This window comes from Onthophagus taurus, chromosome 10 (genome assembly GCF_036711975.1).
Source record: "Onthophagus taurus isolate NC chromosome 10, IU_Otau_3.0, whole genome shotgun sequence".
NCBI lineage: Eukaryota > Metazoa > Arthropoda > Insecta > Coleoptera > Scarabaeidae > Onthophagus > Onthophagus taurus.
In genome coordinates, this window is record NC_091975.1 from 7,827,021 (window position 1) to 7,853,603 (window position 26,583).

Genomic DNA, 26,583 nt, shown 5'->3' on the forward strand with positions numbered 1-26,583 from the left:
TAAATTAATTCATTTCTGAGTCAGACTTTTTTTCATGTTTGATGTCAAGAGACATTCGCTGAACTATGCAGGTTGTATTTCTAGGAGATCCGAACTGGAAAGAAAGAAAACTGTAAAAAAAAAGTTGGGTATTGGCGAAACGAAAGCGTTCTTCTCCCGGCAGCGAACCGGAAAAACGGAAGTCGACAAACGGCTCGCATATATACGAGCGAATCTGCAAGGATAGGGAAATTTATCGCGTGTAGATGGGACTTGGAGTTTCTGAGAAAAAGAACCCTCTTTCTCCTCCTCCTCTTCCTGATCCTCCCCCTTCCTACTTCACGGCGTGATGTTGATGCGGACGCAAGACAATGAAAACGGCGGAAGATAATAGATAAGCCGTAAAAAAAGAGGATTCGTTACGCTCCAATTTTAAAGTTTGCTTTTTTTTTCTTTCTTTGCCGGATTTTTTTTAACAAGGACGAAACTGTTATAGATCACCTGAGAAGACATTTTACCTTTCTTTTACTAAAAATAGGGATTATGAAATTTACAAATAAGAAACAAAGTCTTACCTGAGTCATGATTTTGCGTGAAGTGAACTCTATTCAAAGTGTTTTGAGACATAAATCTTGAAAAAATTTGGTTGTTAAATTGTTAGTTTCCTGTGGTTAAGCATTGTCATTTCTCAGTATAAAGGGGTTGATCATAAATATATCCTCCTCGTTTGGTTCATCGATTGTTATGCAATATTTAACGTAATCCGATGACGGATTCGGTATTGCACCGGCGTCGGTGGCGTCGGCGTCGTGCTCATAACTCAGGAATCAATCGGACAGGATGCTCTGTATGGCGTGGTTATTCGAACCCGGGATTCGACTCATTTAATATTTCTAAACGGGGGTGGAAACGCCCCCCTCGCACCACCGAATCAGTCGATAAATCGGAGCCCCGGTCCGCGACTAAATTAACTCATGCATTTCGGATTGTAATTCGGAATCGCGCTGAGGCTCCCGATTTCGAATTGATTGCTTTTTCCGCGACGCTGATTTATGAACAACCTCCCAGGCCAATTTACTTTTGATTAGACACAAAAATCATCTGTTGTTGAGTAGATATATAAAAAATTTGTTTAAAATACACAAATACCTAGTTAGGATTTTGCAGGAAAGATTGGATTTTTTGAAAAACATCTCTATTAAGGTTCTAACCATCTTTTCCAAGTTATTTGAGCCATTCTGACACTTGAAATGCATTCAAAAGACACCAAAATCAATTTTTTTGATATAATCATCCTTATTATGTATCATGGAGTCACTTTTAATTGATTAGAATCGTTTTGATTTACACCAATTAACTTTTTCTATATTTTAAATAACTTGATTTTTTTGAAAAACATCTACATTAAGTTTCTAACATCATGTATTATTACCAAGGAACCTTAAAAGTATATCAAGCTATTTTGACACACCTCAATCACCTTTTTCAATTTTCTGGTAACTTTGAAGTGCATGCAAAAGAAACCAAAATCAATTTTTTTAAGAAGAATGGATACTGTTAATCACAAGACTCATAAGAGTGCTAGATATTCCTTGCAGAAGGATGGATACTATTGGATTTTTGTTATTTTGCTACTAGAATATTAGGTATTGCGTAGATAGAAGAGTAAGTGCTAGCAGAGACGAGATGCTGTCCGCAGAACACGAGATATTGCTGACAGAACACTAGGTACTGATGGAACAATACTAAATATTGGTTGCAGAAGATACGAAGAAGGTAATAAAATACAAGGAATTGCAAACAAAAGCTATTTGAGCCATTTTGACACACCCCAATCATCTTTTTCAATTTTCTGCCAACTTTGAAATGTATTCAAAAGACACCAAAATCAATTTTTTTGATATAATCATCCTTATTATGTATCATGGAGTCACTTTTAATTGATTAGAATCGTTTTGATTTACACCAATTAACTTTTTCCATATTTTAAATAACTTGATTTTTTTGAAAAACATCTACATTAAGTTTCTAACATCATGTATTATTACCAAGGAACCTTAAAAGTATATCAAGCCATTTTGACACACCTCAATCACCTTTTTCAATTTTCTGGTAACTTTGAAGTGCATGCAAAAGAAACCAAAATCAATTTTTTTAAGAAGAATGGATACTGTTAATCACAAGACTCATAAGAGTGCTAGATATTCCTTGCAGAAGGATGGATACTATTGGATTTTTGTTATTTTGCTACTAGAATATTAGGTATTGCGTAGATAGAAGAGTAAGTGCTAGCAGAGACGAGATGCTGTCCGCAGAACACGAGATATTGCTGACAGAAGACTAGGTACTGATGGAACAACACTAAATATTAGTTGCAGAAGATACGAAGAAGGTAATAAAATACAAGGAATTACAAACAAAAGCTATTTGAGCCATTTTGACACATCGCAATCATCTTTTTCAATTTTCTGCCAACTTTGAAATGCATTCAAAAGTCACCAAAATCAATTTTTTTGATATAATCATCCTTATTATATATCATGGAGTCACTTTTAATTGATTAGAATCGTTTTGATTTACATCAATTAACTTTTTCCATATTTTAAATAATTTGATTTTTTTGAAAAACATTACATTAAGTTTCTAACATCTTGTATTATTACCAAGGAACCTTAAAAGTATATCAAGCTATTTGAGCCATTTTGACACACATCAATCACCTTTTTCCACTTTCTGGTAACTTTGAAATGTATGCAAAAAAAACCAAAATCAATATTTTTAAGAACAATGGGTACTGTTAATCACAAGACTCATAAGAGTGCTAGATATTCTTTGCAGAAGGGTGGATACTATTGGATTTTTGCTATTTTGCTACCAGAATACTAGGTATTGCGTAGATAGAAGAATAAACGCTTGCAGAGATAAGATGCTGTTGGCACAAGACGAAATATTGCTGACAGAACACTAGGTACTTATGGAACAACACTAAATATTGGTTGCAGAATATACGAAGAAGGTAATAAAATACAAGAAATTGCAAACAATTTTCTGCCAACTTTGAAATGCATTCAAAAGACACCAAAATCAATTTTTTTAAGTTTTCTAACTTGCTCTATCATCACCAAGGAACTTTAAAACTATAGTAAACTCTTTGATTTCGAATTGATTGCGACGCTAATTTATAAGCAACCTCAAAAATGATCTGTTATTGAATAGATATATAAAAATTGTTTAAAATAGAACCTACTTTAGAAGATGTTTTATGGTTTTTATCGAGACGAAACGCATTAAAACCTAGTTAGGGATCCTCCATCGTTTTTTAGGGGAAAACCGCGACGTTTTTTATCAGGCAACAGGAAAAAAAACGCTAACAAATCTCTGTCGCGAGCACTTTTCCCAAATTTAAAGTGCCCTTATCGAAAGGTAATCTATATTCCGGGTCTCGGCTGGCGCAGGAAAGACTCTCCCTTTATCCCTCTTCCCTCTTCTTCGTTCCTTTTTGTTTATCTTCGTTCCTCTTCAGTTTCCTTTCGTCCCTTCTCTTCGTCAGTGCCTCTTCCAGCCGGGGGTTTTTGGCTCGCTTGAACAACCCCCAGGCAGCCATGCAACCGGCAATCTATCACGACCTGACGCCCTTCTCGTTGCTATGGAAATAAATCTTCCATCATACCCTGTTTCTAATAGGGCTTCCACCAACACCAACCAAACCCCCATTTTCGTTTCTCTCTCGACCCTTTAATCTAATTTCAGGTCGGTTTTGTCAATTACCTTACAAATTATTGTAAGATGTAAAAATAACCGTGACATAACTTGCTAAAAATAACACGTTCTATCTATTTGGGTGGCAATTGATAAACGACATGATTACTAATTTTGTTTCGCAATTGGGATCTCATCAACAACACACCGGATGTCGACTCCATTCTATCGCCTCGTCGAGCGGAAAACATGCGTAAGCATGCTAATCTCAAACTCCAACACGAATCGGAATGTTTATTAGATCATTAAATACAAAAAAAGCAGTTCTTAACAAACAATAAGAAACGGGTAAAGAGGACATCGATGGATTATAAGTCGAATATAAAGTATAGCGTATCGGATATTAATTGGTCGTAATGGTAGAATAAATCTTAAGGAAAATATTCCGGACGACGACCACGCGAAGCAAATCGGAAGAAATACGAGCGACCGCGTCCCGTTTACATAATGTTAATGCAAATCAATTGCTTGTGACTACCGGGCTCACCGATAAATCAATTATGCCGTGATTTGATACATTAAGGTGCCCGTCATACTCGGTCATGATTTACGGACCGGTTGATGAATTATTAGCGTCTGCCCTTCTAAGCGTACGTCCGTTTCAACGGTCGACGAGCCACCCGTTTCAATGTTTGAGAGCAAATCTACGTAAACAACATTAATACACGCAAGGTATTACTCAAGAATAAGATCATTAAAAACTGGTTATTCTAAGTAGAGTACATTAAATCAAATCTACAATATCATTAAGGTACTTAACTTGAGAACTTTTTCCTAAAACACTTTGCAATATTATTTATATTCTTCTTTTTATATTTTCTACAAGGCTAGAAATCTCGTTAATGTTTAAAATGAGACAACTTAAGAAAAAATCACCATTATAATAATATATAAGAGATTAATCTAGTAAAAGTTTCATTTCAATATCTTAAGATATCGATTTATTATAATTTTTTGAATTTTACTCAAAAATATTAAAAAGTTAAAAAACACGATTCAACTGAAAAGTTATTATCTCAAAAAGTAATCGAGATACACCAAAACTTTATTTTTTTATTCTAAAGCGGATACTTTACTCTATAATTTAGTGAGAATTTAATTTCGATATCTTAAAAAATCGATTTGTTATGATTTTTTGAAAATTACTCAAAAATATTAAAAAGTTAAAAAACACGATTCAACTGAAAAGTTATTATCTCAAAAAGTAATCGAGTTACAACAAAACTTTATTTTTTATTCTAAAGCGGATACTTTACTCTATAATTTAGTGAGAATTTTATTTCGATATCTTAAAAAATCGATTTGTTAGGATTTTTTGAAATTTACACAAAAATATTACAAAGTTAAAAAACACGATTCAACTGAAAAGTTATTATCTCAAAAAGTAATCGAAATACAACAAAACTTTATTTTTTATTATAAAGCGGATACTTTACTCTATAATTTAGTGAGAAGTTAATTTCGATATCTTAAAAAATCGATTTGTTACGATTTTTTGAAAATTACTTAAAAATATTAAAAAGTTAAAAAACACAATTCAACTGAAAAGTTATTATCTCAAAAAGTAATCGAGATACAACAAAACTTTATTTTTTATTATAAAGCAGATACTTTACTCTATAATTTAGTGAGAATTTTATTTCGATATCTTAAAAAATCGATTTGTTACGATTTTTTGAAAATTACTCAATAATATTAAAAAGTTAAAAAACACGATTCAACTGAAAAGTTATTATCTCAAAAAGTAATCGAGATACACCAAAACTTTATTTTTTATTATAAAGCGGATACTTTACTCTATAATTTAGTGAGAATTTAATTTCGATATCTTAAAAAATCGATTTGTTACAATTTTTTGAAATTTACTCAAAAATATTAAAAAGTTAAAAAACACGATTCAACTGAAAAGTTATTATCTCAAAAAGTAATCGAGATACAACAAAACTTTATTTTTTATTATAAAGCGGATACTTTACTCTATAATTTAGTGTGAATTTAATTTCGATATCTTAAAAAATCGATTTGTTACGATTTTTTGAAAATTACTCAAAAATATTAAAAAGTTAAAAAACACGATTCAACTGAAAAGTTATTATCTCAAAAAGTAATCGAGATACAACAAAACTTTATTTTTTATTATAAAGCGGATACTTTACTCTATAATTTAGTGTGAATTTAATTTCGATATCTTAAAAAATCGATTTGTTACGATTTTTTGAAAATTACTCAAAAATATTAAAAAGTTAAAAAACACGATTCAACTGAAAAGTTATTATCTCAAAAAGTAATCGAGATACAACAAAACTTTATTTTTTATTATAAAGCGGATACTTTACTCTATAATTTAGTGAGAATTTAATTTCGATATCTTAAATAATCGATTTATTACGATTTTTTGAAAATTACTCAAAAATATTAAAAAGTTAAAAAACACGATTCAACTGAAAAGTTATTATCTCAAAAAGTAATCGAGGTACAACAAAACTTTATTTTTTATTCTAAAGCGGATACTTTACTCTATAATTTAGTGAAAATTTCATTTCGATATCTTAAAAAATCGATTTGTTACGATTTTTTGAAAATTACCCAAAAATACTAAAAAGTTAAAAAACACGATTCAACTGAAAAGTTATTATCTCAAAAAGTAATCGAGATACAACAAAACTTTATTTTTTATTATAAAGCGGATACTTTACTCTATAATTTAGTGAAAATTTCATTTCGATATCTTAAAAAATCGATGTGTTACGATTTTTTGAAATTTACTCAAAAATATTAAAAAGTTAAAAAACACGATTCAACTAAAAAGTTATTATCTCAAAAAGTAATCGAGATACACCAAAACTTTATTTTTTATTATAAAGCGGATACTTTACTCTATAATTTAGTGAAAATATCATTTCGATATCTTAAAAAATCGATTTTGTACGATTTTTTGAAATTTACTCAAAAATATTAAAAAGTTAAAAAACACGATTCAACTGAAAAGTTATTATCTCAAAAAGTAATCGAGCTACAACAAAACTTTATTTTTTATTCTAAAGCGGATACTTTACTCTATAATTTAGTGAGAATTTCATTTCGATATCTTAAAAAATCGATGTGTTATGATTTTTTGAAAATTACTCAAAAATATTAAAAAGTAAAAAAACACGATTCAACTGAAAAGTTATTATCTCAAAAAGTAATCGAGATACAACAAAACTTTATTTTTTATTCTAAAGCGGATACTTTACTCTATAATTTAGTGTGAATTTAATTTCGATATCTTAAAAAATCGATTTGTTACGATTTTTTGAAAATTACTCAAAAATGTTAAAAAGTTAAAAAACACGATTCAACTGAAAAGTTATTATCTCAAAAAGTAATCGAGATACAACAAAACTTTATTTTTTATTATAAAGCGGATACTTTACTCTATAATTTAGTGAAAATTTCATTTCGATATCTTAAGATATCGATTTGTTATGATTTTTTGAAATTTACTCAATAATATTAAAAAGTTAATAACACGATACAAGTGAAAAGTTATTATCTCAAAAAGTAATCGAGATACACCAAAACTTTATTTTTTATTCTAAAGCGGATACTTTACTCTATAATTTAGTGACAATTTCATTTCGATATCTTAAAAAATCGATTTGTTACGATTTTTTGAAAATAACTCAAAAATATTAAAAAGTTAAAAAGCACGATTCAACTGAAAAGTTATTATCTCAAAAAGTAATCGAGATACACCAAAACTTTATTTTTTATTCTAAAGCGGATACTTTACTCTATAATTTAGTGAAAATTTAATTTCGATATCTTAAGATATCGATTTGTTATGATTTTTGAAATTAAAAAAAAGTTATTATCTCAAAAAATAATTGAGATACAATAAAACTTTATTTTTTATTATAAAGCGGATACTTTACTCTATAATTTAGTGAGAATTTTATTTCGATATCTTAAAAAATCGATTTGTTACGATTTTTTGAAAATTACTCAAAATTATTAAAAAGTTAAAAAACACGATTCAACTGAAAAGTTATTATCTCAAAAAGTAATCGAGAAACAACAAAACTTTATTTTTTATTATAAAGCGGATACTTTACTCTACAATTTAGTGTGAATTTAATTTCGATATCTTAAAAAATCGATTTGTTACGATTTTTTGAAATTTACTCAAAAATATTAAAAAGTTAAAAAACACGATTCAACTGAAAAGTTATTATCTCAAAAAGTAATCGAGATACAACAAAACTTTATTTTTTATTATAAAGCGGATACTTTACTCTATAATCTAGTGAGAATTTAATTTCGATATCTTAAAAAATCGATTTGTTACGATTTTTTGAAAATTACTCAAAAATATTAAAAAGTTAAAAAACACGATTCAACTGAAAAGTTATTATCTCAAAAAGTAATCGAGATACACCAAAACTTTATTTTTTATTCTAAAGCGGATACTTTACTCTATAATTTAGTGAGAATTTAATTTCGATATCTTAAAAAATCGATTTGTTACGATTTTTTGAAAATTACTCAATAATATTAAAAAGTTGAAAAACACGATTCAACTGAAAAGTTATTATCTCAAAAAGTAATCGAGATACAACAAAACTTTATTTTTTATTATAAAGCGGATACTTTACTCTATAATTTAGTGAGAATTTCATTTCGATATCTTAAAAAATCGATTTGTTACGATTTTTTGAAAATAACTCAAAAATATTAAAAAGTTAAAAAACACGATTCAACTGAAAAGTTATTATCTCAAAAAGTAATCGAGATACAACAAAACTTTATTTTTTATTCTAAAGCGGATACTTTACTTTATAATTTAGTGAAAATTTCATTTCGATATCTTAAAAAATCGATTTATTACGATTTTTTGAAAATTACACAAAAATATTAAAAAGTTAAAAAACACGATTCAACTGAAAAGTTATTATCTCAAAAAGTAATCGAGATACACCAAAACTTTATTTTTTATTATAAAGCGGATACTTTACTCTATAATTTAGTGAGAATTTCATTTCGATATCTTAAAAAATCGATTTGTTACGATTTTTTGAAAATTACTCAAAAATATTAAAAAGTTAAAAAACACGATTCAACTGAAAAGTTATTATCTCAAAAAGGAATCGAGATACAACAAAACTTTATTTTTTATTATAAAGCGGATACTTTACTCTATAATTTAGTGAGAAGTTAATTTCGATATCTAAAAAAATCGATTTGTTACGATCTTTTGAAAATAACTCAAAAATATTAAAAAGTTAAAAAACACAATTCAACTGAAAAGTTATTATCTCAAAAAGTAATCGAGATACAACAAAACTTTATTTTTTATTATAAAGCGGATACTTTACTCTATAATTTAGTGAGAATTTTATTTCGATATCTTAAAAAGTCGATTTGTTACGATTTTTTGAAATTTACTCAAAAATATTAAAAAGTTAAAAAACACGATTCAACTGAAAAATTTTTATCTCAAAAAGTAATCGAGATACAACAAAACTTTATTTTTTATTATAAAGCGGATACTTTACTCTATAATTTAGCGAAAGTTTCATTTCGATATCTTAAGATATCGATTCATTATAATTTTTTGAAAATTAATTTGGTTAACCTTATTTTTGAGATAATTACTCGGTATACATATATAAATAAATCTTCAATGTTATTTTTTTTGAAAATAATTAAGCAGACATAAGTAGACGTAATTTGCTTGGACGGTAATGAGAATACCCTGTTAGAATGTTGGGGATAAAGAGAGAGACAAAGAAAGAGAAGAGTAGGGGTGTTGGGGAGAATAATGGGGAGCAATCTATTTTTGTACAACAGCTCGTGCGGCCGCCCGGGGGGAAGAGAGGGTAAAAATTGCAGATGTATATCTCGCACCCTCCCCTGCGTGGCGGGCTCTCGGGGCGAAAAAATACGGCCACTTTAAATTTAAACAAGTGTAAATGACACCGCGCTAATTATGGTTTATCTTTCGCCACGTCCCTTCCCGTTTATCTTCATACAGTTAAAAATTTCATAAAGTGCTTTTCGCTTAGCCACGTCAACCCTTACATTTGCTTCTGTCAACGAATAAAAAAAAGTTTTTGTTTAAAACAAATTCTGCAGATAGATATTTCTGGTTTAAAATTTTTGAGGGCAAAAGCGTTCAGTATATTATCCGCGTTGCAGACAATACCGCCGGTCATAAATCAACCGGTCATAAATTTATCCGTCGTTCCTCTTCTTTCGGTCGAAGCGCATCGCTCGCATTCGCTCTCACACCCTTTTTCAAGACTCCATGAAATCCTTCTCTATCTCGTCCTTCCACGACTACAGATACATTATCCTCTGTCTAGTCATATGAATTTGTCGCACCATTAACTAAATTGTTGACCTAAGAGCTACTACGAAGATTTTCCTCAACATCAACATCTTTTTTTATGTAGTTCGTTAATTATTTACAAAAAAATTGTTTGTTTGCATCTTAAAAGAAAAAAATGTAGGCGAATTAGCATTGATAGGAATCTCGAGGTCTGAATTGAATGAGCCCAGATCTTTGCCAGTGTGGTCACGTCAACTTGTCACCGCCGTTCATTCCCTTTTTTTACTTGATTTTCGATTCTTCTTCTTTGACGATGGTTTTACGGCGAATAAAGACGTTAAGGAGGTTTATCTTAATTCAATGGAAAAGACATTAATTAAGTTGCTTATAAATAAAGCCAGTTTAGTTAAAAATGTTTAGATAAGATTTTTTTTATTAAATAATTGGTGGAAGCGCCGGATTAAAAAAAAATCGTTATTAAGAATTAAGTTGTTACATTGTCTGGCGAATTTCTTCCCTTTTCATTGTAAATCCTCCATTATAAATAACGTTATTATTATATAGTTGTTTGCGAAGCGGAATATCGTACTAAATCGCGATATTTGCTTCCCTTCCCACCCCTTTGGCGGCGGTAGAGGCGGCGGCGGCGCTGCCATCGTCCTTTTACCCGACCGCCTCAGACTCGAACTTCCGTTGCGATCAGACTGTGACCAAAGACCATTATTATATCCAAAATAATTCACCGTCTAAATATAAGAACGTGAGCCAACGAAAAATGCATACACAATCCCGAAAACTAGACTAATTTATGACCAAGGGGTTGATTTTAGAAAACTTTTCGATTTAAATTAAAAAAAAAAATTAATGATTGATTAGATTCTTTTTTAACAACATGTAGTTTTCTTAGTAACATAAAAAAAGAACTTTACTGAAGAAAACGGGGAAAATCGAGTTGGCCAATAAGTCAAACGCGCCATCTGTCGGAGCATCCGGCCAAAGCAAAAACTCGAATTACAAGCGAGTAATCTAATTGCCGCAGAATGGCCATAAAGCTATCCGCGCGACGATAGAGACATCTTGCGGCCGGCGCGGAACCCGTTCCGCAAAATAGCCATAAAGCAAGCCGGTGGACGCCCATAAATCCCGCTATGGAACCCGCCCCGCGGCCCCCACGGTACCATACGGCTCTTCGAACCCGACCCCAAACACGTACAAATTTGCAATTACTTCCTTTAAGAACCGTCACAACTTGACATCCTTATTTAACAAATCGTTTTAGATTTTCGAAAATATTCCTCATTCCAATTCTTCTTGAACTTTTGCAAATTTTAGGTTGAGCAGAATTTCTGATCAATTTAATTTACTATGCATCGGATTCTTCATCATGTCAATAATATAAAATATGAAATCTGCGCCATTCCCCATTACTTTAAAATTTCAGTTTTCATTAAATTTTTATAAATTTCGAGTTGAGCACAATTCCTGATCAATTTAATTTGTTCTGTATCAGATTCCTCATCATCTCAAATATAGAATATGTGGAAAATTGTGCTCTGCTAGTCCTTGTTTCTTTGCAAACCCAGTTTTTTTAGAATTTTTGGAAATTTTAGGTTGAGCAGAATTTCTGATCAATTTAATTTGTTCTGCATCAGATTCCTCAACATCTCAAACATAGAATAAGTGGAAAAATGTACTCTATGTTTCTTTATAAACCCAGTTTTCCTTGAATTTTTGCAAATTTTAGGTTGAGTAGTATTTCTGATCAATTTAATTTACTATGCATCAGATTCCTCATCATGTCAATAATATAAAATACGAAAAAAGCATCTGCGCCATTCCCCATTACTTTAAAATTCCGGTTTTCTTTATAAATTTCGATTTGACCATACTTTCTGATCAATTTAATTTGCTCTGTATCTGAATCATCGGATTCCTCATCATCTCAAATATAGAATATGTGGAAAATTGTGCTCGCTAGTCCTTGTTCCTTTGTAAACCCAGTTTTCTTAGAATATTTGGAAATTTTAGGTTGAGTAAAATTTCTGAACAATTTAATTTGTTCTGCATCAGATTCCTCATCATCTCAAACATAGAATAAGTGGAAAAATGTACTCTATGTTTCTTTATAAACTCAGTTTTAATTGAACTATTGTAAATTTTAGGATGAGTACAATTTCTGATCAATTTAATTTACTATGCATCGGATTCCTCATCATGTCAATAATATAAAATATTAAAAAAGCATTTGCGTCCATTCCCCATTACTTTACAATTCCAGTTTTCATTGAATTTTTATAAATTTCGAGTTGAGCACATTTTCTGATCAATTTAATTTGTTCTGCATCAGATTCCTCATCATCTCAAATATAGAGTATGTGGAAAATTGTGCTCTGCTAGTTTTTGTTTCTTTGTAAACTCAGTTTTCTTACAGTTTTTGGAAATTTTAGGTTGAGCATAATTTCTGATCTATTTAATTTGTTCTGCATCGGATTCCTCATCGTATCAAACATAGAATAAATGGAAAAATGTGCTCTTGATACTCTATGTTTCTTTGTAAACCCAGTTTTCCTTGAACTTTTCCAAATTTTAGGTTGAGTAGAATTTCTGATCAATTTAATTTACCATGCATCAGATTCCTCATGATGTCAATAATATAAAATATGAAAAAAAGCATCTCCGCCATTCCCCATTACTTTAAAACTAGAGTTTTCATTGAATTTTTACAAATTTCGATTTGACCACAATTTCTGATCAATTTAATTTGCTTTGTATCTGAATTATCGGATTTCTCATCATCTCAAATATAGAATATGTGAAAAGTTGTGCTCTGCTAGTCCTTGTGTCTTTGTAAACCCAGTTTTCTTAGAATTTTGTGAAATTTGAGGTTGAGCAGAATTTCTGATCAATTTAATTTAGTACGCATCGAATTCCTCATCATCTCAAACATAGAATAAGTGGAAAAATGTGCTCTTGCTACTCTATGTTTCTTTATAAACCCAGATTTAATATTGAACTTAATATTGAACCACCTTGATATTTCACTTTAATAAAAAAATTAAATATAATACTAAATATAATAATAAAGACATCAATCCTCATCATCGCACATACAGAAAATATGAGAACAAGTATTTTTGCCATTTATTAAAAACCCAGTTTTTATTAAATTTTGAAAATTTCGAGCTTGGCAGAATTTATGATCAACTTAATTTGTTCTTAATGTGCTCTTGTTACTCCATGTTTCTTTGTATACCCAGTTTCCCTAGAAGGTTTGAAAATTTTAGGTTGAGCAAAATTTCTGAACAATTAAATTTGTTCTGCATCAGATTCCTCATCATCTCAAACATAGAATAAGTGGAAAAATGTACTCAATGTTTCTTTATAAACCCAGTTTTCCTTGAACATTTGCAAATTTTAGGTTGAGTAGAATTTCTGATCAATTTAATTTACGATGCATCAGATTCCTCATCATGTCACTAATACAGAGCGTTCAACAATGATTGTAAGGTGTTTGAATTTGGCGCGCTTGTCTTTTAGTAACATTTGACAAATAACGTTGGTACCGGCTGGTGTTTTCGACGTATTGCATCGTATTTTTGACAACCAGTGGTAGGTGTTTCACCATTTCATATTTTTCTCTTATAATTGGATATTTATTATCATAAAAGGCTTTTTTTTGTTACCACCTGAATTACGCGTATTTGTGATAGGTAAACAATAGGTTAGAAATGGCTTTCACCGATTTACACAATCGATTTATTATTGATGCTTATTTCCGCACGGGAATACGCAATGAAGAAGGAATTTGGAAGTATTCGTACCAAAACTGCCATCAGCAATTTCAAGAGGAGTTTCCTGAAGGCAACGTTATTTCTGATTCCTTTATTCAACATGTGCGCCGTATAATTAAAAAATTTACAGAAACGTCATCAGTTTGTAAAGGAAAATCTACTGGCCGGCCCACAATTCTAACAGAAGATATCGTTGAAGATGTTGGTGAAAGAATGGAAACAAGCCCCAAGAAATCTTTACGATGCTTATCAGCACAAACAAATTTATCTCTTGGTTCATGTCAAAAGGCTTGTAAAAAAGTGCAAAAAGTGTCAGCTGCAGCTTCCTGATTTTCCTCGTCGCATGCAGTACTGTCATTGGTTTAACGAAGTTTTAAATAATGATAACATGTTAGACCTCACATTTTTCAGTGACGAAGCATGGTTTCACTTGAGTGGTTATGTAAAATTGTCGAATATGGGCTGCAGAAAATCCACATGTGTTCGTTGAAAGTCCTTTACATCCTCAAAAAGTTGGTGTTTGGTTGGCAATGTCTAGAAGAAGAATTATTTGCCCTATTATCAACAAATTATCGAGAAATAATTCTAAATCCATTTAGCAACTTCACGATGATGAATTGCAGCAGGGTTACTTCCAACAAGATGGAGCAACTGCACATACTGCAGGAAGGACATTGGACATTGGTGATTATTTTATGTTTGGATACTTAAAAACTAAAGTATCCTGTAATCGATTACATAATTTAGATGAATTACGTGAAGCAATTACAGAAGCCGTTCAAGGTTCCAACTCCAGAAACATTGCAAAATGTGTTCAACAATATGAAACGAAGAGTGAACTTATGTTTAGATCAAAATGGACAAAACTTCCAACATTTATTATAACAAAATATGAAATTAGCAAATTTTAGGTTGAGCAAAATTTCTGATCAATTTAATTTGGTATGCATCGGAATTCTCTTCATCTCAAAAATAGAAAATATGAAGAAAGTATTTTTTGCCATTTCCCATTACATTAAAACCCCAGTTTTCATTGAATTTTTGCAAATTTTAGGTTGAGCAGAATTTCTGATCAATTTAGTTTATTCTGCATCTCTTCGATACAAATTAGCAATTACTTCCTTTAAGAACTGTCACAACTTGACATCCTTATTTAACAAATCGTTTTAGTTTTTCGAAAATAACTTAAAAAAGTGAAAAATTGGGAATGAAACGTATTGTAATTTTATGTGGGACTGATACATTTTAAAATGTGCTGAGTGCGCCTCGAATGAGCAATGTGACGTTGGTCGCCGTGCTGTCGGGCGTCCCGACGCTTCCTTCCCCCTTCTTCTCATCCTACAAAATATCCTCCGAAATATCCCCCGAAAAGATCCCCCAGACAAACACGAGATAGAAAGATATATACGGACGTGGAGGGCTCCTTGTGCCTTATCTCTGTTCAAACTCAATAAATAGGAAACTGCAGGGCGTTCTCGACGTGGACCGTGGGGAGGATCGCGAGGAAGAGGGGGGGTATGGGGAAAATTCCCGGAGTTTTCTTTTCTCGCTCCAGTGAAATCGGATAAATACGCTACATATATTTCAATATGTTTTCTTGGTCGTAAAAATCGACCATGGATTTGAATACAAATGCAGTAAGAATCAAAAAATTTATTTCAAAAAAATTCTTTTCATCACCCACTTAATTTTAATCCGGATAGTAGCGTGCCCTAAAGCCATAATCGTTCGGGAGTGCGGACATCCCCTAATTGAAATCCGCCCTTTTGAATTACGCCGAACGAAAAAAAAAAGCAGATGTTGCCTTTTCTGGTGTGGCGCAGTGGTGGTGGTGGTGGGAAGGAGGAGAGGAAGTTTCAATTAGGGAATGGGAATTAAGCAAGAAGTATCCGGTTCCCAACAACGCTAGCGGGGGAAAGGGACGGAGAAGAGATGTAGGCCCGAAACACCTGAGATCCCAGGACGATAGCGTAAAGAACGAACCACCTATCGTTACGAAGACCATATATAACTCCAGCATAACAGCAGGGTGTTTCCTAGTATAAGCTGATACAAGAAATACGAGGTCTGTGAGCATCGCGTCGCGTATGAAGACATCGGCCTCGCAAGTACTACGCGAGAAACTCGGTTTTAACACACGGCGCGAAGAGAGAAAAGGACTTATGACCTTTTGCCCGGCGCGATCCTACACGGGCAGGCGTCACGGAGAACAATGCATTATAGTTTATGATATAATGTGTTTATCGCCGGTGCCGCGCCATCCGTCCGTATAAATAAAAATAATCCTGCAAGCGCGCGGCCCCGACTTATTAAATTTGCATTTTGGTGGAAACGAACGGACCGTCCGAGCCGAAATGAAGCCGGTTAATCACGCTTGAAAATAGAGACAGAGAGAGAGAACCCTCACTACTGCAGACAAAGCGTATTTCGTTTTAGGTAGTGAAACCCACAGTTAAGCCAAAGCCAACCACCTCAGAGCCCGTAAATTATTGCATATTAATCTCTTCCCTGCAGTATTAGTTACGTTAATTATAGTCCCTTAATATTGAACCACCTTGATATTTCACTCTAATAAAAAAATTAAATATAATAATAAAGACATCATTAACACATGATCCTCATCATCGCACATACAGAAAATATGAGAACAAGTATTTTTGCCATTCCCCATTACATTAAAAAGTCAGTTGTTATTAAATTTTGAAAATTTCGAGCTTGGCAGAATTTATGATCAACTTAATTTGTTCTTAATGTGCTCTTGTTACTCCTTGTTTCTTTGTAAACCCAGTTTCCCTAGAATGTTTGAAAATTTTAGGTTGAGCAGAATTTCTGAACAATTAACTGAACATAGAATATGGGGAAAAATGTGCTCTGCTAGTCCATGTTTCTTTGTAAACCCAGTTTTCTTAGAATTTTTTGAAATTTTAGGTTGAGCAGAATTTCTGAACAATTTAATTTGTTCTTCATCAGATTCCTCATCATCTCAAACATAAAATAAGTGGAAACATGTACTCTATGTTTCTTTATAAAGTTAAAAAGAGAGACTTGGGTGTGTTGTTTTCGCCTGGTTTATGCTTTGCTGAACATATTAAAGCCACAGCAACCACAGCTTTGCGTCTCTTAGGATTTGTCATTAGAAATGGGTACAGTTTCTCAAACTTACAGACGCTGCAATTACTGTTCAATTTTTTAGTGCGATCTAAGCTGGAATATGCGGTAATAATATGGTATCCCGGGTCAATTCTTTATTCTAATTTAATAGAAACTATTCAAAATAAATTCATTAGGTATCTCTACTACAAAAAATTCCGTGTTTTCATTGGTTTTAGATTGTACGAATTTGCACGCAAATTATTTAAGAACACCAGGTTGTCTCTCAGAAGAAAAATTATATCACTCTGTTTTCTGTATAAAATGTTGAATAATAGTATAAATGCTCCATTAATATTAGAAAATATTGCTTTCTATGCGCCTGCATATTGTGGTAGGCTAAAGAATCTTTTCTATATTCCTCGGTTTTCAACTGAACTGAGACGAAATTCTCCTTTTATTAGAATCCTTTCACTGTACAACACACTGTCGGCTTCTTCCTTCATACCTCTGTTTGGCGTTGGTATTAGATCGTTTAAACAACATTTGACACCTTTGATAAGTGCTGCAGCCACCCAGTAGCCAAACTTGATTTTTGTCATTGAATTCTGTAATTTGTGATGTAATTCTATTCATTTTTTAAAGTTTTGGTTCAATATATCCTCCGCGCGTTCTGTGATGGGTTAATTAACATTTATGCTTGATCTTGGTTGTTTTGTTATTTTTGTTGGTTATATTATGTACTAGTAGACTTAAGTTCTGAAATTTGTAATTAGGGGCAACCCTGTAATTTCGGAAGTAAAATAAATAAATAAATAAACCCAGTTTTCTTTGAACTTTTGCAAATTTTAGGTTGTGTACAATTTCTGATCAATTTAATTTACTATGCATCGGATTCCTCATCATGTCAATAATAAAAAATATGAAAAAAGCATTTGCGCCATTCCCCATTACTTTAAAATTCCTGTTTTCATTGAATTGTTACAAATTTCGAGTTGAGCACAATTTCTGATCAATTTAATTTGCTCTGTATCTGAATCATCGGATTCCTCATCATCTCAAATATAAAATATGAGGAAAAATGTGCTCTACTAGTCCATGTTTCTTTGTAAACCCAATTTTCTTAGAACTTTTTGAAATTTTAGGTTGAGCAGAATTTCTGAACAATTTAATTTGTTCTGCATCAAATTCCTCATCATCTTAAACGTAGAATAAGTGGTAAAATGTATTCTTTTCCTTTATAAACCTAGATTTCCTTGAACTTTTGCAAATTTTAGGTTGAGTAGAATTTCTGATCAATTTAATTTACTATGCATCGGATTCCTCATCATGGCAATAATATAAAATATTAAAAAAGCATTTGCGTCATTCCCCATTACTTTAAGATTTTAGTTTTCATTGAATTTTCACAAATTACCATTTTAGCACAATTTCCTTATTATTTCAAATATAAAATATGTGGAAAAATGTGCTCTGCTAGTCCATGTTTCTTTGTAACCTCAGTTTTCTTGGAATTTTCGAAAATTTTAGTTTGAGCAGAATTTCTGAACAATTTAATTTGTTCTGCATCAGATTCCTCATCATCTCAAACATAGAATAAGTGGAAAAATGTACTCTATGTTTCTTTATAAACCCAGTTTTCCTTGAACTTTTGCAAATTTTAGGTTGAGTAGAATTTCCGATCAATTTAATTTGCTTTGCATCGGATTTCTCATCATGTCAATAATAAAAAATATGAAAAAAGCATATGCGCCATTCCCCATTATTTTAAAATTCCAGTTTTTATTGAATTTTTACAAATTTTGAATTGAGCACAATTTCTGATCAATTTGATTTGCTCTGTATCTGAATCATCGGATTCCTCATCATCTCAAATATAAAATATGAGGAAAAATGTTGTCTACTAGTCCATGTTTCTTTGTAACCTCAGTTTTCTTTGAATTTTTGGAAATTTTAGGTTGAGCAGAATTTCTGAACAATTTAATTTGTTCTGCATCAGATTCCTCATCATCTCAAACATAGAATAAGTGGAAAAATGTACTCAATGTTTCTTTATAAACCCAGTTTTCCTTGGACTTTTGCAAATTTTAGGTTGAGTAGAATTTCTGATCAATTTAATTTGCTTTGCATCGGATTTCTCATCATGTCAATAATATAAAATATTAAAAAAGCATTTGCGTCATTCCCCATTACTTTAAAATTCCAGTTTTCATTGAATTTTTACAAATTTCGATTTTAGCACAATTTCTGATCAATTTAATTTGCTCTGTATCTGCATCATCGGATTCCTCATCATCTCAAATATAAAATATGAGGAAAAATGTGCTCTACTAGTCAATGTTTCTTTATAAACCCAGTTTTCATTGAACTTTTGGAAATTTTAGGTTGAGCAGAATTTCTGAACAATTTAATTTGTTCTGCATCAAATTCCTCATCATCTTAAATATAGAATAAGTGGTAAAATGTATTCTATGTTTCTTTATAAACCCAGATTTCCTTGAACTTTTGCAAATTTTAGGTTGAGCAGAATTTCTGATCATTTTAATTTACTATGCATCGGATTTCTCATCATGTCAATAATATAAAATATGAAAAAAGTATCTGCGCCATTCTCCATTACTTTAAAATTCCAGTTTTCATTGAATTTTTACAAATTTCGAGTTGAGCACAATTTCTGATCAATTTAATTTGCTCTGTATCTGCATCATCGGATTCCTCATCATCTCAAATATAAAATATGAGGAAAAATGTGCTCTACTAGTCTATGTTTCTTTGTAAACCCAGTTTTCTTAGAATTTTTGGAAATTTTAGGTTGAGCAGAATTTCTGAACAATTTAATTTGTTCTGCATCAGATTCCTCATCATCTCAAACATAGATTAAGTGGAAAAATGTACTCAATGTTTCTTTATAAACCCAGTTTTCCTTGAACTTTTGCAAATTTTAGGTTGAGTACAAGTTCTGATCAATTTAATTTACTATGCATCCGATTCCTCATCATGTCAATAATATAAAATATGAAAAAAGTATCTGCGCCATTCTCCATTACTTTAAAATTCCAGTTTTTATTGAATTTTTACAAATTTTGAATTGAGCACAATTTCTGGTCAATTTAATTTGCTCTGTATCTGAATCATCGGATTCCTCATCATCTCAAATATAAAATATAAGGAAAAATGTGCTCTACCAGTCCATGTTTCTTTATAAACCCAGTTTTCTTAGAATTTTTGGAAATTTTAGGTTGAGCAGAATTTCTGAACAATTTAATTTGTTCTGCATCAAATTCCTCATCATCTCAAACATAGAATAAGTGGAAAAATGTACTCAATGTTTCTTTATAAACCCAGTTTTCCTTGGACTTTTGCAAATTTTAGGTTGAGTAGAATTTCTGATCAATTTAATTTACTATGCATCGGATTCCTCATCATGTCGATAATATAAAATATTATAATATTAATTTTTATAAATTTCGAGTTGAGCACAATTTTTGATCAATTTAATTTGTTCTGTATCAGATTCTTCATCATCTCAAATATAGAATATGTGAAAAATTGTGCTCTGCTAGTCCTTGTTTCTTTGCAAACCCAGTTTTCTTACAATTTTTGGAAATTTTAGGTTGAGCAGAATTTCTGAACAATTTAATTTGTTCTGCATCAAATTCCTCATCATCTCAAACATAGAATAAGTGGAAAAATGTGCTCTTGCTACTTTATGTTTCTTTATAAACCCATTTTTCCTTGAATTTTTGCAAATCTGGTAATGTCACTCGCTACGTTTCTCTCTGGATAGGCCATCGCTATACATTTATATACATCTGTTTGTCTCAGACATATACAGTAATCCCCGACCCCCTCCTTCCTCATTTGTACAATGTTTGTAAACTCTGACGTGTTTATGTTTACGTGTACGAAGTAACCACAATTCAAAATAATAACTTTATCTACTTATTCATTAGTTTTAGCACAATTTAATAGTTTAGCACATTTACAAACATTCGGTATGTATCAATAGGACACTATTTAACACGTTATGGCCTATACCGAGAGGAGCGAAGTGAGCGACGTTGCCAGATCTTTGGTGCTGCGTCGGATTCCACATGGAAAAATGTGCTCCATGCTTCAGTATGAACCCAGTTTTCTTCGAATTTTTGTAAATTTAAGGTTGAGCAGAGTTTCTTGTCAATTCTATTGGTATGCATCGTATTCCTCATCATGTAAGAAATAGAAAATATAAAAAACGTATTTTAGCCATTTACTTTAAAATTTCAGTTTTCATAAAATTTTTGCAAATTATGAGTTGAGCACAATTTCTGATGAATCTAATTTGTGCTGCATCATCTCAAAAAAGTAAATGTGGAAATTTGTGCTCCATGTTTCTTTATAAACCCAGTTATCCTTGAATTTTTGTAAATTTTAAGTTGAGCAGAATTTTTGATCAATTTAATTTCTTCTAAAATATGGTAATAACTACTTTTGCTACTTTCTATACCTTTGAAAACCCAGTTTTTTTTGGAATTTTTACAAATTTTAGTTGGTATGCATCGTATTCCTCATCATGTAAGAAATAGAAAATATAAAAAAGTATTTTAGCCATTTCCCATTTGTACTTTAAAATTTCAGTTTTAATTGAATTTTTGCAAATTTTGAGTTGAGCAGAATTTCTGATGAATCTAATTTGTGCTGCATCATGTCAAAAAAGCAAATGTGGAAAATTGTACTCCATGTTTCTTTATAAACCCAGTTTTCCTTGAATTTTTGCAAATTTTAAGTTGAGCAGAATTTCTGATCAATTTAATTTGTTCTAAAATATGGTAATAACTACTTTTGCTACTTCCTATACCTTTGAAAACCCAGTTTTTTTTGGAATAAATAACAAATACTTCAGCCATTCAATATTTCTTTCTGATTATTTTAATTTCAATAACAAACCGAGCATCCTACTAGATATAAATCGTAATAGTGTTTCAAATTTTATAATGCGAAAATTTTCAAGTTTAGAAAATCAATTCGAATTCGCGCGTGTCGCGTGGACAACAAATTACAATTTGCGCGTAAAATATCGTTAATTAAAAGCGCACGACTGGAGCACGTGTTTCGGAAGGGATGGTGTTGGTTTTTGGGTCGCTGTTGACTGCGTGGTGTGGGTTTTCGAAAAGGGGGTTATCGAAGCCCGCATAATTAAACAAATCGCCGTTACGGTCGTCCATGAAGTGCACTTTGTTATAAATTAATTTGCGAGGACGGTTTCCGGTACCGAGGTTTTTAAACGGTCGAAACCCAAAATGCCCCCTAATTGATGATGTATTAGCTAGGTTTAACGATGATTAAGTAAGGGTGTAAAACGAGGTGAAAGATAAAAAATAAAAATAATTAAAAAAAAAAATGTTTTATTATTTACAAAAATAACAAATCTATTTTTATCTTAATAATTCGTTGAAAATAAATATTCGTATACATTTTTGTTTTTGGGAATTTGATCTAAATAAATTATAATAATAACAAAAATTGGGGGGAAAATTTAATTAAAAAAAAAACAGGTTCTCGTTGTACACCCTTCACGGTCACCTGGAACAATAAGAAAAGAGTATTTTTTAGAAATTAAATTTTTTTGTGCACAAGTTGATGGATTAATAATAAAAATTCAACTCGATCTATAGAATTCTCAAATTCCCCAAAGCAATCGGACGACACAGACACGCGAAGAGAAGAAGAAGAAGAAACAATCGAAACTAAACGCCTCAAAAGATATATGTAGGCTTTCCCGAAGTGGATGGTTCCTTAGAAGGTGACTGTAACGGATTGAGGACTCCTATGGGAAAGTTACAATCTAAGCCCCTCGTTCGTCGAGAAGTTTTGGTCACGGCAAATGCCTTTACGATCGACGGGGGTAATATAAAGAAAATGAAAAACACTGCTGCACACCAACGTGTCTTTGTGTATGTAAGAGGGGTTCTTTGCAAATAGTTGTTGAGATGGAAAATACGAAAAAGGAAGAAGTTTCGTCACCGGAAACAACTGGGTTGTTTTTTTTTCTATGTTAGAGGTGGTGGCGCATTTTAAAATGCTAATCTTCGCAAATGGGCCGAGCGTTATTTTGAAATATGGGTTTGTTTTACATTTTTATTGCGGTACTCTAAGGTGGGTGGTCGCTTTCAATTTGATACCTTCCGCAACAGCCGCTAAAATAATAGCAGGGTGTGCGGGGGAGAGACAAAGAAATAAATTTTCGTTAAAAAATAGTTTTGTTAAAAAAAATGTTGGTGGGACGACGATAAATCGGCACCACGCCCCATCAGATTAACTTGACACAATAGTTTCCAGAAACTTAAAAAGATACTCGATCGCACCCACCCGAGCGGGAAATGAGACCGCCGCAGATAAGAAGGGCGGAGAAGAAGAAGTGCGCGTTTTAAAACTCGAACCGACATAAATCGGCCCTTACAGATGGCGCACAGTTGCCACGGCACAATGCTTCTGCAAGATCTACACCCTTCCCTCTTTTACTTTACCCGGTTTTCACGTCTCTAAACCCAGCCAGTTTTAATTTAGCCAATTTAGAAAAAAAATCAAAACGAAAAATATTTTAGCTAGATAACGACAACATTCAAGAGATACAAACTGGAAATGTTAAAATTTAACGGAACCTTAAATCAAATGGAATCCGCAATATCTCAGCGGAAAATCCGGAATAAGCTGCGACGCGCCCTCCGGCGCAATAAAAGGAAATCTGCTTTATTATGCGACCCCTGGTGGAATCGTAATCTTTACTTCAAACACCGGAGATTTTCTTGAAAATCTTATTGTAAACGGACTAACACTCAAGAAATAAATAAAAAGTTATATTTTAAAGAAATAAAATTATAAATTTCTCGCAACTATCTCAATTACAAAGAGTTAAAATTTGTTCAGAATGTTTCAACAAAATATCTTAAGAATTCGAATTTTCGTAATTTTTTAAAAAGTTGTTACACTTATGTAGTTAAAAATTCGAGTAGAGGCAAACATTATTATCTCTAATATAACCCATTATTATCTATATGTTTCATTAGAATATCTTAAAAATTTAAATTTTCGTGATTTAAAAAAAAATTATTAAATTTTTATATAGTTAAAAATTTGGGTTGAGTTCAAACATTGTTATCTCAGAAACGAATAGAGATTTTTAAGAGCAGTATCATCCATGAAAAAGTACATACTTTCTTCTATATATTGGGAATGTTTCAACAAAATATCTTAAGAATTCGAATTTTCGCGATTTTTAAATAAAATTGTTAAATTTATGTAGTTAAAAATTCGGGTACAGTTCAAACATTATTATCTCAGAAACGAATAGAGATATTTGAATGCGGTATCGCTCATAAAAAAGCGCATGTTTTCCCCTATAAGTCACATATGTTTCATTAGAATATCTTAAGAATTTAGCTTTTCGCTATTAAAAAAAAAATCGTTAAATTTATATAGTTAAAAATTTGGGTTGAGTTCAAACATTGTTATCTCAGAAACGAATAGAGATATTTGAATGCGGTATGGCTCATAAAAAAAGTGCATGTTTTTTCCTATAAGTCACATAGTTTTCATTAGAATATCTTAAGAATTTAATTTTTCGCGATTTAAAACAAAAATCGTTAAATTTATATAGTTAAAAATTTGGATTAAGTTCAAACATTGTTTTCTCAGAAACGAATAGAGATTTTTAAGAGCAGTATCGTCCATGAAAAAGTACATACTTTCTTCTATATATTGGGAATGTTTCAACAAAATATCTTAAGAATTCGAATTTTCGCGATTTTTAAATAAAATTGTTAAATTTATGTAGTTAAAAATTCGGGTTGACTTCAAACATTGTTATCTCAGAAACGAATAGAGATATTTGAATGCGGTATCGCTCATAAAAAAAGTGCATGTTTTTTCCTATAAGTCACATATGTTTCATTAGAATATCTTAAGAATTTAATTTTTCACGATTTAAAAAAAAATCGTTAAATTTATATAGTTAAAAATTTGGGTTGAGTTTAAACATTGTTATCTCAGAAACGAATAGAGATTTTTAAGAGCAGTATCGTCCATGAAAAAGTATATACTTTCTTCTATATATTGGGAATGTTTCAACAATATATCTTAAGAATTCGAATTTTCGCGATTTTTTTAAATAAAATTGTTAAATTTATGTAGTTAAAAATTCGGGTTGACTTCAAACATTGTTATCTCAGAAACGAATAGAGATATTTGAATGCGGTATCGCTCATAAAAAAAGTGCATGTTTTCCCCTATAAGTCACATATGTTTCATTAGAATATCTTAAGAATTTAGCTTTTCGCGATAAAAAAAAAATCGTTAAATTTATAAAGTTAAAAATTTTGATTAAGTTCAAACATTGTTATCTCAGAAACGAATAGAGATTTTTAAGAGCAGTATCGTCCATGAAAAAGTACATACTTTCTTCTATATATTGGGAATGTTTCAACAAAATATCTTAAGAATTCGAATTTTCGCGATTTTTTAATAAAATTGTTAAATTTATGTAGTTAAAAAAAAAAAATGTAGTTAAAAATTCGGGTTGACTTCAAACATTGTTATCTCAGAAACGAATAGAGATATTTGAATGCGGTATCGCTCATAAAAAAAGCGCATGTTTTCCCCTATAAGTCACATATGTTTCATTAGAATATCTTAAGAATTTAATTTTTCGCGATTTAAAACAAAAATCGTTAAATTTATATAGTTAAAAATTTGGATTAAGTTCAAACATTGTTATCTTAGAAACGAATAGAGATTTTTAAGAGCAGTATCGTCCATGAAAAAGTACATACTTTCTTCTATATGTTGGGAATGTTTCAACAAGATATCTTAAGAATTCGAAATATCGCCATTTTTTTTAATTATTAAATAAATTAATGTGGTTGAAAATTGGAGTTGAGTTCTAACATTAATATCTTAGAAACGAATAGAGATTTTTAAATGCGGTTTCGTTCATGAAAAAGTACATACTTTCCTCTATATTTTAGGAATGTTTCAACAAAATATCTTAAGAATTTGAATTTTCGCGATTTTTTTAAATTATTAAATTAATGTGGTTAAAAATTGGAGTTGAGTTCAAACTTTAATATCTCAGAAACGAATAGAGATTTTTAAGTGCGGTTTCGTTCATGAAAAAGCACATGCTTTCCTCTATATATTAGGAATGTTTCAACAAAATATCTTAAGAATTCAAATTTTCGCGATTTTTTTAAATTATTAAATTAATGTGGTTATAAATTGGAGTTGAGTTCAAACTTTAATATCTCATAAACGAATAAAGATTGTTAAGAGCGGTTTCGTTCATGAAAAAGTACATACTTTTCTCTGTATATTGAGAATGTTTCAAAAAAATATCTTAAGAATTCGAATTTTCCCGATTTTTTTTAATTACTAAATTAATGTAGTTAAAAATTGGAGTTCAAACTTTAATATCTCAGAAACGAATAGAGATTTTTAAATGCGGTATTGTTCATGAAAAAGCACATACTTTCCTCTGTATATTGAGAATGTTTCAACAAAATATCTTAAAAATTCGAATTTTCGCGATTTTTTTTTTATTATTAAATTAATGTAGTTAAAAATTGAAGTTGAGTTCAAACTTTAATATCTCAGAAACGAATAGAGATTTTTAAGTGC

General features: G+C 31.1%; 1 protein-coding gene and 1 long non-coding RNA gene across 5 annotated transcripts in view; one reads left to right on the plus strand and one right to left on the minus strand.

The window, feature by feature from the left end:
- The window catches only part of LOC111419107 (uncharacterized), a 228,790-nt gene that overhangs the window by 48,226 nt on the left and 153,981 nt on the right, over nt 1-26,583 (plus strand). The window lies entirely within an intron of this gene.
- The window catches only part of LOC111419106 (homeotic protein ultrabithorax-like), a 526,223-nt gene that overhangs the window by 4,407 nt on the left and 495,233 nt on the right, over nt 1-26,583 (minus strand). Inside the window, exon 4 of one of the 3 annotated variants that reach the window (XM_023051866.2) lies at nt 22,300-22,494. The exons of the other annotated variants lie outside the window; for them this stretch is intronic. The gene's annotated coding sequence lies outside the window, so the exon portion shown is untranslated. Of the gene's footprint in view, nt 1-22,299; nt 22,495-26,583 lie in introns of those variants that run through there. 3 annotated transcript variants of the gene reach the window in all.